At 31.8% G+C, this 15,021-nt stretch overlaps 1 long non-coding RNA gene across 3 annotated transcripts in view; it reads right to left on the minus strand.

Annotated features, from left to right (window-relative positions):
- Window positions 1-15,021, minus strand: part of LOC143244281 (uncharacterized) — a 122,169-nt gene that overhangs the window by 25,528 nt on the left and 81,620 nt on the right. The window contains exons 3-4 of one of the 3 annotated variants that reach the window (XR_013025010.1): window positions 8,148-8,241; window positions 5,632-6,085 (exon numbers count right to left, since the gene is read on the minus strand). This is a non-coding gene — a long non-coding RNA (uncharacterized LOC143244281). Of the gene's footprint in view, window positions 1-3,657; window positions 3,928-5,631; window positions 6,086-8,147; window positions 8,242-15,021 lie in introns of those variants that run through there. The other 2 variants (XR_013025008.1, XR_013025009.1) reach the window with 2 other exon arrangements.

Here is a 15,021-nt window from a genome sequence, read left to right on the forward strand (position 1 = left end):
GCTATCGTCCTCTGAAACTATAATTGTGATTAACGCCTATTAATTTGAAAACTACAGAATTTGACTCGGATTGTTTACAGATTTCAAGCATTACAATTACTTCGGACGTTTTTATTTCTGCGATGACATTGAAAAAGTCAGCTTGTAAGGTGTGAGGCAAAACAAGAACCTGGCTAGGCTGGTTACGCGAGGCGTTTGACAATATTAACTCAGAGCTAATTTGCTCGTCATGGACCTGGCTTGTCGATAAAATATTAAGTTCTAGATCGGATATAAGACTCAGTATTGTTTTTAAGTTTGTAAAACTCTTTTATGTAAACTACCATTTGTAATAACTGTTAATAATAACCGTTATTATAAATATTATAAATTGTATTATTTTTTGTTTGTATTTTAAAATATATTTGTGTTAAAAAAGAAAATTATATGTATATCAATCTTGTTGGTAAATATCACAAATTTAATACACATTAATATTTAATTAACTAATAAATTCAAATTCAAATTTCCAGTTATTTGAAAGAGTAATACGTTAACATATAATAAATCGGAAACTCATCAGAAATAAATTATAATAAATAACAATAGTAAAGATTTTAAAGTGTTATTTGAATTAAATCTATGCTGTTTAAGGCGCTTTTTTCATTAGGGTTCTATTAGGGTTTTGTACAATTTCTTCCGATTCGTGATTCATAATAAATGATTTTGAGTAAAACGAGAGAAGGGTGTATATAACGCTGTTCCTCTCCCCCGATAGCTCACCAGGAAAACTGAAGGTTTCTAACGCTAAAATTATGGTTTTCATACACGTGATGGGAACACGTATCTCTGTACTTAACTACAAACAAATAAAATATTCCAAAATTAATTAACAAACATACACATGGTGCAGGATTTAATTACCCAACTTTAATCACAAATACATTTATACAAGATATAACGTGTAACAAAATAATACATAAAGAAAATCGGTCAGAAGACATTAATTAGCGTCTCTGTAAAGATACAGTTGAATCACTCTTGTTTTAGTTTTGACTCTAGAAGAATGACTGTGTAAAGATCATTTCTATGAAATATGTAGCCGTCAGCGTCATACTCTGGAAGATTCCCAAAGATGAAAACTACTGTGGTCAGTCTTGAAATGAGCAGTCTCCAATCCAGAAGGCTGAACGAAAACAGAAGTGTTGCTTCTCATATGTAGACAAAATTGCTGAGATATTGCTTGAAGACCAGTACAAGGTCCACCACGTGTCACAGATTATCAGTTGACTGCTATCTATCATTTTATAGGAATAGCTCTTCAACATCAATCCAACTGTCTATGGATATCTGGGAGGTTGATATGAACTTCAACGACACGCACAATGAAAAAGGGATATGTGTAAACAACTTTTAACGTGTGTACCCACTTGATCCAAAAACTCAAATAGGAGAATTTGGAAACCGTATCAGTTGAGCCGTGTCCTTTTAAAAATGAGTTAAAATTAAGTCTTCAGTGTTAATCACTAATTTGGAGGGAACATTAAACACACAACTCGTATATGCACTTCATGGAAAGAGATTCTAATAGTAATGAAGGTATTGTGACTAGATGAAGATATAGGGTTGAGGTTCTGGTTGCTATGTTAGATCATACTTAGGAGAAATAGGAGATAATTTATTTTTAATGAGGGATATTATTTGTCCACTCAGAGAATACGTTAACAATCAATACCTGCGACACCATACCATTATTCTCATGAAATTACTATCACCTTCTCCTAATCTCAGTCTCATAGAGTATCCTTGGTTTGCTCTAATAAACCAAACCGCCTTCTTCAAACCCACACTAAAACCATTTCAAGATATAAAAACTACTTTGAAACGTCATAAACTTTGTTGCTTTTTTATAAACAGTATTAAAAGACGCTGTGAGTTTTGTGCAGCTTTAAAGGAGTTCATATCCCATATTAAACAAATCTCACTTATTGTTTTAATCATATCCCCTGTTGAACAAATCTTACTTATTGTTTTAATCATATCCCCTGTTGAACAAACCTTACTCATTGTTTTCATCATATCCCCTGTTGAACAAACCTTACTCATTGTTTTCATCATATCCCTTGTTGAACAAACCTTACTCATTGTTTTCAGTTCTTTGTTTTCGGAAGTTCTACTTTTCTTCTTGGATATCCATTAAACATTAAATTTAACTTATTCATGTTTTAATACAAGCTGTACATGTAAACATGTACATGTAGTTGACATATTAGGTGTGTTGCTCAACTTCTGTAAATCAGTATAATGTGTCAGTCACACTATGTCTGTCATGATAAATGTTTGATATATTTTTGATTTTTATAATTGAAGAAGATTTGTAAACATTTGAAAAAATATGGGCAATCACTTTAATGTTAATGATTAATGAAATTAATTAACCACGCCCTTAAATTTATATTTAATATACATTACAGAATAATGTATTGTTCGTGTTTAAAAAATGGTACATGTCACTTTGATAGTCTAATACTGTTGTTTTTTTACAACCATGTTAATTATGATCAAGTTTAATCAGCTTGTAAGAGTTATTCATTCATAACAAGTATTACTAAGGCTTATTTTTAAATATATCTTCCAATTTACTGTTAGGGCCCGGCATGGCCAGGTGGTTAATATGAGCGTCGCGGGTTCAAATCCCCGTGACATCAAGCATGCTCGCCCTTTCAGCCATGGGAGCGTTATAATGTGACTGTTAATCACACTATTCGTTGATAAAAGAGTAACCTAAAAGTTGGCAGTGGTTGGTGATGACTAACTACCTTCCCTCTAGTCGTACGCTGCTAAATGAGGGGGGCCTGCCATGGCCAAGCGCGTAAGGCGTGCGACACGTAATCCGAGGGTCGCGGGTTCGCGCCCACGTCGCACCAAACATGCTCGCCCTCCCAGCCGTGGGGGCGTTATAATGTTACGGTCAATCCCACTATTCGTTGGTAAAAGAGTAGCCCAAGAGTTGGCGGTGGGTGGTGATGACCAGCTGCCTTCCCTCTAGTCTTACACTGCTAAATTAGGGACGGCTAGCACAGATAGCCCTCGAGTAGCTCTGCGCAAAATTAAAGAACGAACAAACAAACAATTTATTGTTATATATTTCTTAATAAACCTATTTAAGCTTATTTATGAAGTTTTTGAGATTGTGCAAATAAAATATGAAACTACAATTTGAATAAAAGTACTTTTATCCTCAGCCTAAATATCACCTGCCAATTTTGTTACATATTACTTTTTCAAATACCCTAAAACTGAGTAAATTGTAATTTAAATTTAGAATAAATGTGTATCAATTTATAATACTTGTAAACAAGATTAATACACACATTCTTTTTCTCTCCAATATATTTTATTGCGTAGCTTTGTGCTTATTTTGATTTCAAAGTTAAAAAGTGTGCTGAGTTTTTAAAATTCACAAATATTATATAAAACTTATTTTTTGTTTATACACCAATATTGTGCAGAATGTGTTATTATACTTGTTTTTTACTCTACAGTTTCAAATCCATTTTCGCACCCGAAGCGAGTAAAGGACACATCACATTTAAATCGAAGAATGACTTGGGTTTTTCAGCTTTACCTATAAAAAAACCTTTCAGTTGCAATAATTGGAGTATACATTGATCTTACCGGTTTAGCGATTTGCCTCCAGCCAAGAACATGTATTCATATAAATCAGTCAACTTCGTAAATGCTCCGTTTTCATTCTTCTTGTTGGCTGTAGTCATGTTTCTTCAATTTAAATATATTTTTGGTCATGAAATCTGTAAAAATCAGTAGTTTTTCAACGCTGCAACCAACGGTATGCAGTAGCGGCTTTTGTCTGGAAAGCGACATAAACCACGCGTATACAAATTGCTTCCACGATAAATTCGTTCACCCGTCACATTCCTTGACTAACTGGAAAATGAAAAATATAAATATATAGTAGTCAAGACTCCTATAAGTTTCTCTAAGATCAAACCATGAAAACTGGCATTTGGAAACCGTTGTCCTCCTAGCAATATAAAGAACGAAAGAGTGCATCTTTCCTGTGGTACCTTCATACCATATGTTGTTTACAGACACCTATATTCCACATGTTGTTTACAGGTACCTTCGTACCATATGTTTTTTACATGTTTATCCAATCCGCAACAAGTCTGACCTTTTCAAGAAACATTTAACAAATAGTACCCTGAAAAGAAAATATCCGAATAACTAGGAGCGCATAAAACTCTATAATTTCTTAAAACCTTTATAAAATATTTCCACATGAGTTTATTGGTAGACCACTAACACTAACCTCTAAATACTTTGGTATTCAGCTTACCCCATCCATCAAAAAACATTAGTTTTAAAACTTTAATTTTTAACTACCAAGATATTGTGAAATCAGAAATCCAACATCTAAAATTCTATTTTTTTTATCAACAAATTTCCTTAAACTATCATCGAAAACCATCTTACCAAAATTCATAAATATCCGGGTCACCGTGATGACCCGAATAATTTCAACCTGAATATTTTTTCTTTATCCTATATTCATTATATTTCTCACGCTCTAAAATAACCATTATTCTGTATATGTAAATAAACACAATATTAATGTACAGGTTGAACTTAATTCTACTTCCGACACAAAACTAGGTGTTATTCTATAGAAAAAATTCCAAGATAATACAACTACCAGGAATGGACGGGAAACTATATAGGCGAAATATGAAGAAAACTTAATGTCTCCATAAATTAATATAATCATACTCTTCATAACTATCAACATAAACAACACTCTGGTCACATCTCTCCCTTAAAAATCAAAGAAGCCCTATTAAGAAGAAATAAAGAACCTCTATAAATAAATATCTTGGTTTTCCGCTATATTTAGTTACGAATAAACATAAAGGAACAGCTTCAACTCAATTACCAGGAGATGGATTTGAATCATAATTTTATATGTAGGGACATGATGTATAATATATTATATTTTATGTAATACTGTAAATCATGAATACAAGAATATTAACTAATTTATAACTCATGGCATAGAAGTTAGAAATGTGTGTGATTTTTTCTGTTAGCAAAGCCACCTCGGACTCTTTGCTGGGCACACCGCGCGGAAGCGCACGCTTGATTATAGAGTTATAAATCCGTAGACATACCGCTGTACTAGCGGGGAGAGAAGAAGTGAAAAATAAATGTTATGAAAATGAATCTACATAAAAGGTCAATGAGAAATGATACTGTCAAGGTGTGTTTTGTAAAGAAGAACTGAATTACAGATTACATTTTGGGTAATCTTCTAATCTAAATGGTTCTAGAAAAATGTTAACTCGTCGATACGTTGTTGAGTTAAGCGTATTTGGCGATCAGTATCTTGAATAAAACCTAGTGTTTAGGTTTAAAACACAAAGACAACTTCGGAAAAGGTCAGAGATTGATCGAGATCAAAGTTAGAACATCTTGTTAAAAGTTTAAAGCCAATTATACATAAGCTAACACCGTACTAATACATCGTAATTATCATCCCATAATAAAACTTCTATCAAAATATAATTATTCCATTAAATATATATATATATTTTAAATTATCAATACATTAAGAAATATATTACTTGTCTTTATTTTATCATTCAACTTCTGTACATTACAAAATCTGATCTTCTTGGTATATGATGAAGAAAGGGCACATCTTTCATCAAGTTAAGACAAATTATTACTGTTTTACATCTATGTCCTTTGTTTACCAGAGTACTGTACAAAGATGTATACAATTATTTATCAGGCCAACATCTCATCCACACAATGAGCTAAACGGCTTGGATTGAATAGTCTTAAACAAATATTACGATTCACTGTCGTTATTACAACACAATCACAGATAAAAGTACAAAGTGTGTTTTCTAATATCATGTTTCGAGCTCGAGACGCTTAGATCGTCAATTCCATTGATAAACAGTAGGGCTCTGTATATATATATATATACCAATAGCACTGTTCACACTCATATCTTTCCAACTCCTTCTAGATGATGGGGAACCGGGAAACTCGCCAGAGGCTCTAAAGGACCCATGTAGCCCTGTAAAAGAGAATAGGGCAAACATACCTTTCTCAATTGTAAATTTGGCAACACAGACAGGCGACCATTATTTAACATTTAAAACATTTATCATTTTATTACTGAAAAACTTAGATTCCAAGATATCTTTTTTACCATTGCGTTATTGTTTTTCTTTATTTACGCACAGTAATGAAGCGTCATTATGATAGTAAGTGACAGAAAAGAAAGAAAAATAGATATGAAAAAGCAAATAGAAATGATTCCAATGGTTACTCAGTTCTTTAAAAGTTCATTTCTAACAAAGTCCTTTTTTTCAAACCAACAAATGAGTGCTTCTATTTCCACTACACCTGAACGAATGACTACTGCTGAACTGAAAGCGTTCTTTGAAGCTGTTGATGTATTTGCTGAAGAATCAAGGGTTACTCTCATTAAACCCCTGCTGAATATTTGCCGTTTTTGCCACTAGTTTGTTTGTTTGTTTGAATTTCGCGCAAAGCTACACAAGGACGATCTGTGCTTTTTGCCACTAGAGGCTCTGCTCTAGACTCCCAAGTGCCATCTCAGCTCTAAACTGACTTGTTTCTTTCTTCAAGTTCCAAGATAGATCAACGGTAAGTTCACGGATTTACAACGCTAAAATTTGGAATTTGGTTCCCCCATAGTGGACAGAGTGCAAATAATCCATTGTCTAATTTTGCGCTAAGAAAACAACATCTATCTCAATTTAATTTATTAGGTTTAGTACAGTATAAAAATAAGCAAGTTAGAATTTTTTGTACGCAGAATAAATGTCATACTCTTGTTTCATTAATAATGTAATAAACTGTATTTTTAATTTAGACTTGATATATTGTTTATTGTTTGTAAAGTTTTATATCACGTGATGAGCACACAGCTTAACATATTTACTTTTCTGCAACGGATTATAAAAGTCTATTGAATAGTTAACGAAGAATCGCTGCTTGATTTGACCAGTTTGCATCCTGCTGTCAGCCAGTGTATTTGTTCATCGTACCAATTTTGAGTTTTTATCTCTGACGAAAAATTTGTTCATCGTTGCGACTTTTGAGTGTTTTAATGTCCGTGATGAAGTGCTGTAGTTATAAAATTAACGACTAAGTGAAACTTCTGTTTGGTCCTGGTTTATTTGTGAAGTTGAGCCTATCATTAGTTACGTAAAAATATGGAACATGCAAAACTTAAAGCTGGATAAATAAAACGTTTTTGTTAATATTAAATGCACAGGACGTTTTTATTGAACAATTTAAAAAATACATCCAACAATATAAACCATTAAAACAGATGTAAGAAATCAAATTATTTTGCTAAGGCTTCAATTAAAAATGAATATTTAAATAATTTAATGAAAATAATGAAACGATAGAGAAGTGATCAAAAAGAAGGATACAGAAAGTGGAAAGAAAGAAAGTTAAAAGAAGATCATGATAACGGACGAGGGAAGTTAAAAGATAAATTATAGGAAGGAGACGTGAGATTTAAAGCATACGTACAAATAAAAATCAATTTTATTAAAGACAAGATCGAATAAACTATAAAAAATGTAAAGATTGAAGTTAAAAACTATAGGAAATGTACAGAATGGTTTGATAACAACATTGAAATATGTAAGTGTGATATTTTCAGGTAAAAATAGGTCGGTAGATCTACTAATAACAACGCTAGTCCTTTCAATCCACATTTTATATGTTACTACAATATCCTTTTGGGCAGAATAAACACTATTTACTCCAAATAACCTAAAAACAAGTAATTAGAACAAAACATTCTAAAGAATTTTCTGGACTACGTGTTTATGCTAACACTGCATACAAACCAAATAAGCGAAACTATTTTAAGTAGAAAACATATGATATACTTACATACCACGTAAGATCGCAGTGGAATGAAAAAGAATTATAACAAGATATTAATGAACAGTAATGCAAAAACAAAACATCTGGAAAATAAATTGATAAGTCTAAAGTTGAAACCAGCCACACTTCTTCCCACTCAAGAATTTCAATGTCAAACATCATTAACTATACCGTAAGTATTAGTAAGACTCACAAGGTCTTACCTGTTATTATTGGTGTTGTGTCTAGATTACTTTAAGTAAATCACTGTCTGGTCAAATTCCTTAATATAGCAGGCCAGTTCTATAATATTATTCACTATAAAAAAACAAAAGAAGTGAACAGATTAAGTAATGGACAGCAAGCTATTAATTTTTCTGCACATCTTTAAAAGAAACAAACAATATTCTATCTGAGAGCCATTACAACTACCAAGTATTGGTGGCTGTTTTATCCAAATAGAGTTGAAATGTTTCATCTAAAGCAAAGGTTATGAGCTGGATAAAGAAGAAAGTTAGATCTTTGTCAAACCTACTGATGTTATAAAAATACTTATTATCCTGATGCTCTGTGTGAAATCATTGATTTGTTAGCACAAGACCAATCTGCAGATGCTGTAGTGGATGATAATATGCATATTAAACTGAAGCAAAGTAGTTGTATGTTTGTAAGGAAAGATATTTATTTTAGAATGTAAGTTGAATCAGTTAAAGGTGCCGATAAAACAGCAATTACAAATTTTGTGAGTGTCAGAGAAATTAGTAGAGTAACATCAGCTTTCTATAATGAAGTCCAAAATGACTCAAAACATTAATAAGACGATTTTTTTGTTCAGATGTAAGAAATAAACCACAGAGCAGAAGGTGTTTCAACTATAGTATAAAGATGGATGTTGTTAGGAGTTACAGGCTTTAAAAATAAAACTACACTATAATGATTGATAGATAAAGAAAAGTGGTGAATATATGAAAAAGATAGTCGCTATATTTAACAGTATGAAGAAACACTTGTTAATAGTCCAACAAGAAGCCCCTCCCTCCAGTGGCGCAGCTATATGTTTAGTGACTTACCACGCTAGACACCGGGTTTCGATACACACGGTGGGCAGAGCATAGACAGCCCATTGTGAAGCTTTGTGGTTAGCTTCAAACAAACAAAGAGACATGATAGAGATGAAACTGCTCCATCTGCTCCAACTGAGATAAAGAGTTAGTTATTTAAAGAAACCTGTCTACGAGTCAATTAATTCATTGAGAGAAAGACTTGTGCCATGTTAATTAACAATGATTCTTTGATAACTAATACTGCATCTGATTTGAATTAAAATATGGAAATTATTACTAGTGATGAAGCAAACAAATCAATGTATAGAAACTGTAAGGGAATCATAGAATCCTAGTTAAAGGTATTTTGAAACTCACTCCTATTTTGCAAATGCTTTCTACAAAACGTTATGATACTGAGGAAGAATGTGTATTGAAAATACTATGTAGTATCCATGTGGAAGTACAAATATAAGCCTAGACTTGTTCAAACATTTGAAATCTATAACCAGAAAATTCCTCTACACTTCACAATGATTACTACAAAACAGGTTTAATTTCCAGTGAGAACGAATATGAAAGCACAGGCTAGTGATAACAATGAACCCAAAGCACAAAAGACCAGAATCTAGAAAGTCTGATAGTAATAACTCAAGGTTATTCACCACGATCATCTTTGGAGGTATAACAGCGAGAGAATGGTCTACTGTTTAGATTCAAAACGTTTTCACTAGAATTAAGTCAATTTGTGGTTGTTGATCAAAATAGCTTGTAGAATATTATTAGGGATGAACCCACAAACTGATTTTATTGACCATCTAGCTTGAAGAGAACTTTCTGAGTGGCAAAATGGAAAAGGGTGATAAATGATCAGAGGTCAACTCATCTTTCAATAACAATAACAGAAATGAAAGCCAACAAAGTTATTGGTGACTGCAAAGTGTAGGAGCACATTAAATGAGTAAAAAAACAATATTTTGTTGTTTTTTTTAATTTTGTGCAAGGTTACTATAGAGCTATTCACACTAACTGTCCTAATTTGGAAGTGAAACACCACTTACTGCCAACTCTTGGGCGACTCTTTACTAATGAATAATGGGATAGACTGTCCCGTTATAGCGCCTCTAGGACCGAAATGTAGAGAATGTTTGGTAATGGGATTCAAAGTTGAAGTCTTCAGATTGTAAGTCGAGTGTCCTATTTACTGGACCATGCCAGGTGTAATACTATTTTGTTTTTTTAAACAAAATAATGATTGTATTCCGCTTCACACAGTTAATTAATTATTATAATATATATATATTAATGTTGTTAATTGTCAAGATTCATTTCATTCTAAGTGTAAGGTAACTTTTTTGTATGATAGGAACTTTACAATCCATGGAAGAAGCACTGTTCTTGACTATTTTTATAACTTAGACATTAGTATCGTTGTTTGGCTGGAATAAAAAACTGAAGTCATTCGAAGAACACATGGCTTAACAGCAGGTGTTTATCCTACAAGGTTTTGATATAGTTTAAGCGAATCAGACTACAATTAGTGAATAAGTCTGTTTGTGAGTGACTTAGATAGTTTGACTGCTGTCAGCTAGTTGACTTTCCAAAGTGACTTGCATTTACTGAAATATACGCCCCTGGTGGATAGCTCAACGGAATGTTGGATGATTCGATCCTGCAGTGAACAATAACTACCCTATACAACTTTTCTTTAAACAAAATACATACGATTTACGTGAAATTCGTAAGTGATCGTTATACTACTCAAAAGACTTAGCTTAACTAAGTTCTTAGAATTAAACCATTATTACCTAAAAGTGATTTTTAAGTAAAATATTAGGATCAGTATGGACCAAAAAGACCTATGTCAAAACTGAACGTTTTCAAAAATGATAGACTACTTGTGATACGTTGTATCCTCAATACGTCATAAGTTCTAATGTGGAAGCTAATAACTTGGGTAGGCAATATCTTTATTACTCAGAGTATATTTTATGTGTGAATAATTTTGGAAATAGTTACAACGTTTTATTTTTATTTTGATATGTTTATCGTTTTCGAATGAAGAAAGAATGCATTATCGATGTTTCTTTATACAAAATTGATTAAAATTATTTGAATTTACAACAGTGTACCTTGAAATTTAGAAAGTGAATGTTTATAACTTCGTGGATAGATTGCACAAATGTTTGAAGAAGGTAAACGTATTAAAGACTTGAAAAATTAAAAATTAAAATAGATCATTTTAATGACTAACCTGATACGTCAATATAGTGTTATTAATGTTGATATAGAAGATAAAAAATAAAATATGATATTAGCTTTGTTGTAATTAATTCCAAAAAGTGTTAAGTAGAAGTGTCCATAAATCACTTTGTTAATTGAATATAGTAAGAACTATAACTAATAAACAGTTGTGGTTTCCAGCATGGGAGAGACTAGCGTTCTAGTCCCCACCCCATTCAACTAGTTCAGATGTGGGTATGTGAAAGGTATCAAAAACAGCAGCGTTGTGTGACAATTACTCCAAAGATGCAAGAATGGAGGTGAGAGGAATGGTGACCAAGTCGAGGTGTACTATCAACACCGTTGGCCATGCATAAATTAAAGTGTTAAAGTTATTTATCTTAAGTAGGCTTTATTATATTCAATTAATAAAGTGGTTCAAACATTAAATAAAAACACTCAGAATCTCGATGTTATTAGAATCCACAACTATAAACAATAGATGTATAGAAGAAGGTTCAGCGTGAAGTTATTTGCTTTACAATTTATCACTACATACAACATCTGTGATAAACAACTTTTCATACAACAATTATTTGTTTAACTTAGATGAATAAGGAAGTGTTTGTAGTTTGGTGTTTCATGTTGCGTCTAAAATTATAATTTTCTTATATTAGGCCTATAAAATGTTGCCAAAAACTCAAAGTACAGACTATACTAATTTATGTTGTCTGACATTAGAAATATATTTCTGTTGTTGTTCATTTAGGATTTAAAATAAATCATGAAAGTCTGATGTCTTTAATACAGACATACATGAGGTCTGTTGTCTAGATTTCAATATACATTTTAATAATTTCAAGCTCATTTCATTATACATGCAGATTGTATTGACATTTTATGCATAAGACATAAGATTAAAGTTTCATATATGCTACTGTGCATATATAATTACTCATGATGAAAAGCTGTAGTAAATAAATGCAGATGTAAAATGAACTGCAATGATTTAGAACAAATGAAACGTATACACAAGGATTGAATACAACTAAGCCAAAAATATTAATATCACAAAAATTATAAATTTTTAACTAAATCTGTAGATAATTCAATATTTCTCAAGAAGAAGATTTTTTTTTCCAAGAAACTTCCACTTATTACTGCACCAATATCACTCTATTTTTTTCACAAAATATACAAAAAGTTTAATACTAAACTCGCCAGTTGTCGGCACACAGTCAAGTTTCGTCAAACAACGGTATGTTGGCGACTCATACGGCTCTGATCCGACTGGTTCATCAAAATTGAATGGAACAGTGCTTTGTAAGATTAACTCAACTATGTCTGCTCTTCAGCTTACAAGCTACTTAAACTTTTATGTAGCGCTCATCTTTGAACTGATGGCATCTCGTCTTAAAGTCCTTAGGGATGATGTCAGCCTGTAGCTGCTTGTTCACAACACGAAATGATTGAAAGACAAGACCTAGGATCACATATTACAGCCGTAACAAATACTTTCAATTTGTCTTACGATACATTTCTAGGGTTTTTGAAATTTCACAATTTACGTTTATTTAGAGAACATGTAGATTATTAATTTTAGAAAATACTAAGTACCTTCTTTGTTCATGTCGTGAAATTTTGACTTTAATGATATGATGTTAAAATACGTGGCTGCGAATAAAGAACTTAAAACATCTGAATATAAACTTCACTTAAATTATTCAAAAAGACGTATAAAAAACGGACTATTTAAGATTATTTCCACCTTAATTATTGAACAATACGCCTCAATTTAACAATCATTCCATCACAACATTCCCTCTAGTAACCCAGCAGTAAGTCTGAAGATTTATAATGCTAAAAACTGGTTTTCGAAACCATTGGCGGGGACAACAAAGATAGTCCATAGTGTAACTTTGTGCTTAACAACTAATAAACAAATCCATCTTATAGCAAATACACCCTGCAGTGGCATAGCAGTGTGTCTGTGGACTTACAACGCCAGAATCCGAGTTTCTATACCCCTGGTGGGCAGAGCACAGATACCCCTACTTTTAGCACTGTAAATCCGTAGGTTTATCGCTGTTTCATCGGGGACATTCAAAAGGGAGGTTCCAATTTGTGATATGAAAAGCACAGTCAACAAGGTAAGTAGCCACCTAGGCTACTGTGGTCCTAGGACATGACCCGCTTGGAAAATATATAAAAGATAGGTAACACGCATAAAGAACACAGTTTCACAGTTCGCTTTTTTGTTCAAGTGCACACACAAGAAAACACAGAATTTATCACGAACTCTGAATATTCAAAACTTACGCACTAAAAGTAAAGGATGTTCATAATTAACTTTATTTTGATCATTGAGCAACAAGCATCAAGAAAGAAGACTATTTTAATATTAATTTCACATCAGTTATTCAGTAAACCCAGATTCAGAAATTAGTATTTTAACATTAACATCACACAAGTCATTTAGTAAGTTCATGCTGGAACTTAGTACTTTAACGTCAAAACCACATAAATTATGTAATAAACTCACATAAGAACTTGGTAGTTTGACATTAACACCTCATAGATTATTTAATAAATTCACACTAAGTATTTGGTAATTCATAAATAAAACCACATCAGCTATTCAATGAACTTACCTCAAGAACTTGGAAATTTAACATTAACACCACTCAGATATTCAATAAACTCACATTAAGAATTTAGTAGTTTACAGCTAACACATAATCAGTTATTTAATTAACTTGTATTCAGAGCTTCGTAGTTTATAATTAATACCACATAAGTTATTGTATAAGCTCACATTAAGAATTTGGAAGTTTAAATAAGTTTAACAATCCATAACAGCGCAGTTAGTTTATGTTTAATTGTTTTTCAGTAAAGAACACAGATATAGCTTAACATTAACTCTACTTCAACAAAACACGTTTACAGAAAGAGCAGTTTCACATTAATTCCTCGTGAATTATTAGGCAACCCACCTCGAAAAACAGTTAGTTTCCATTTTTTTCCTCAATTATTTTGCAATATGCATCAAGAAGAATAGGTAGTTTTACATTAATTCTAGTATAATTATTTCTGAAGACAAATAAAAATCATAGGGAACTTAATTCCACTATGAATAACATTTTTCAAAACTAGAAGTAATTTAACATTCAGTATTAATCTTTAGTATACATTTATTTTTAGTAATTGAAAAACAAGCACAGAGAACATGGACTTTAATATTAATTATATTCATTTGTTCAATAAAGAGAATATTTAATATCAATATCACCTCTAGCATCTGGGCAGAAAAACCAAAAATAAGCTACATTTAACAGCACGATTCGAGAAACAACTAACCTAATATTAACAACTAACCTAATATTGACAAGTAACCTAATATTAACAACTAACCTAATATTGACAAGTAACCTAATATTAACAACTAACCTAATATTGACAAATAACCTAATATTAACAACTAACCTAATATTGACAAGTAACCTAATATTAACAACTAACCTAATATTGACAAATAACCTAATATTAACAACTAACCTAATATTGACAAGTAACCTAATATTAACAACTAACCTAATATTGACAAATAACCTAATATTAACAACTAACCTAATATTGACAAGTAACCTAATATTAACAACTAACCTAATATTAACAACTAACCTAATATTGACAAATAACCTAATATTAACAACTAACCTAATATTGACAAGTAACCTAATATTAAGGCCACTAAGATTATTTACAAACAACATTGAGAACATATTCAGTTTAACAGTGTTTCCAACTCCATTTTTCAACAAACATACATCAA

The sequence above is a fragment of the Tachypleus tridentatus genome, chromosome 2 (genome assembly GCF_004210375.1).
Source record: "Tachypleus tridentatus isolate NWPU-2018 chromosome 2, ASM421037v1, whole genome shotgun sequence".
Lineage (NCBI taxonomy): Eukaryota > Metazoa > Arthropoda > Merostomata > Xiphosura > Limulidae > Tachypleus > Tachypleus tridentatus.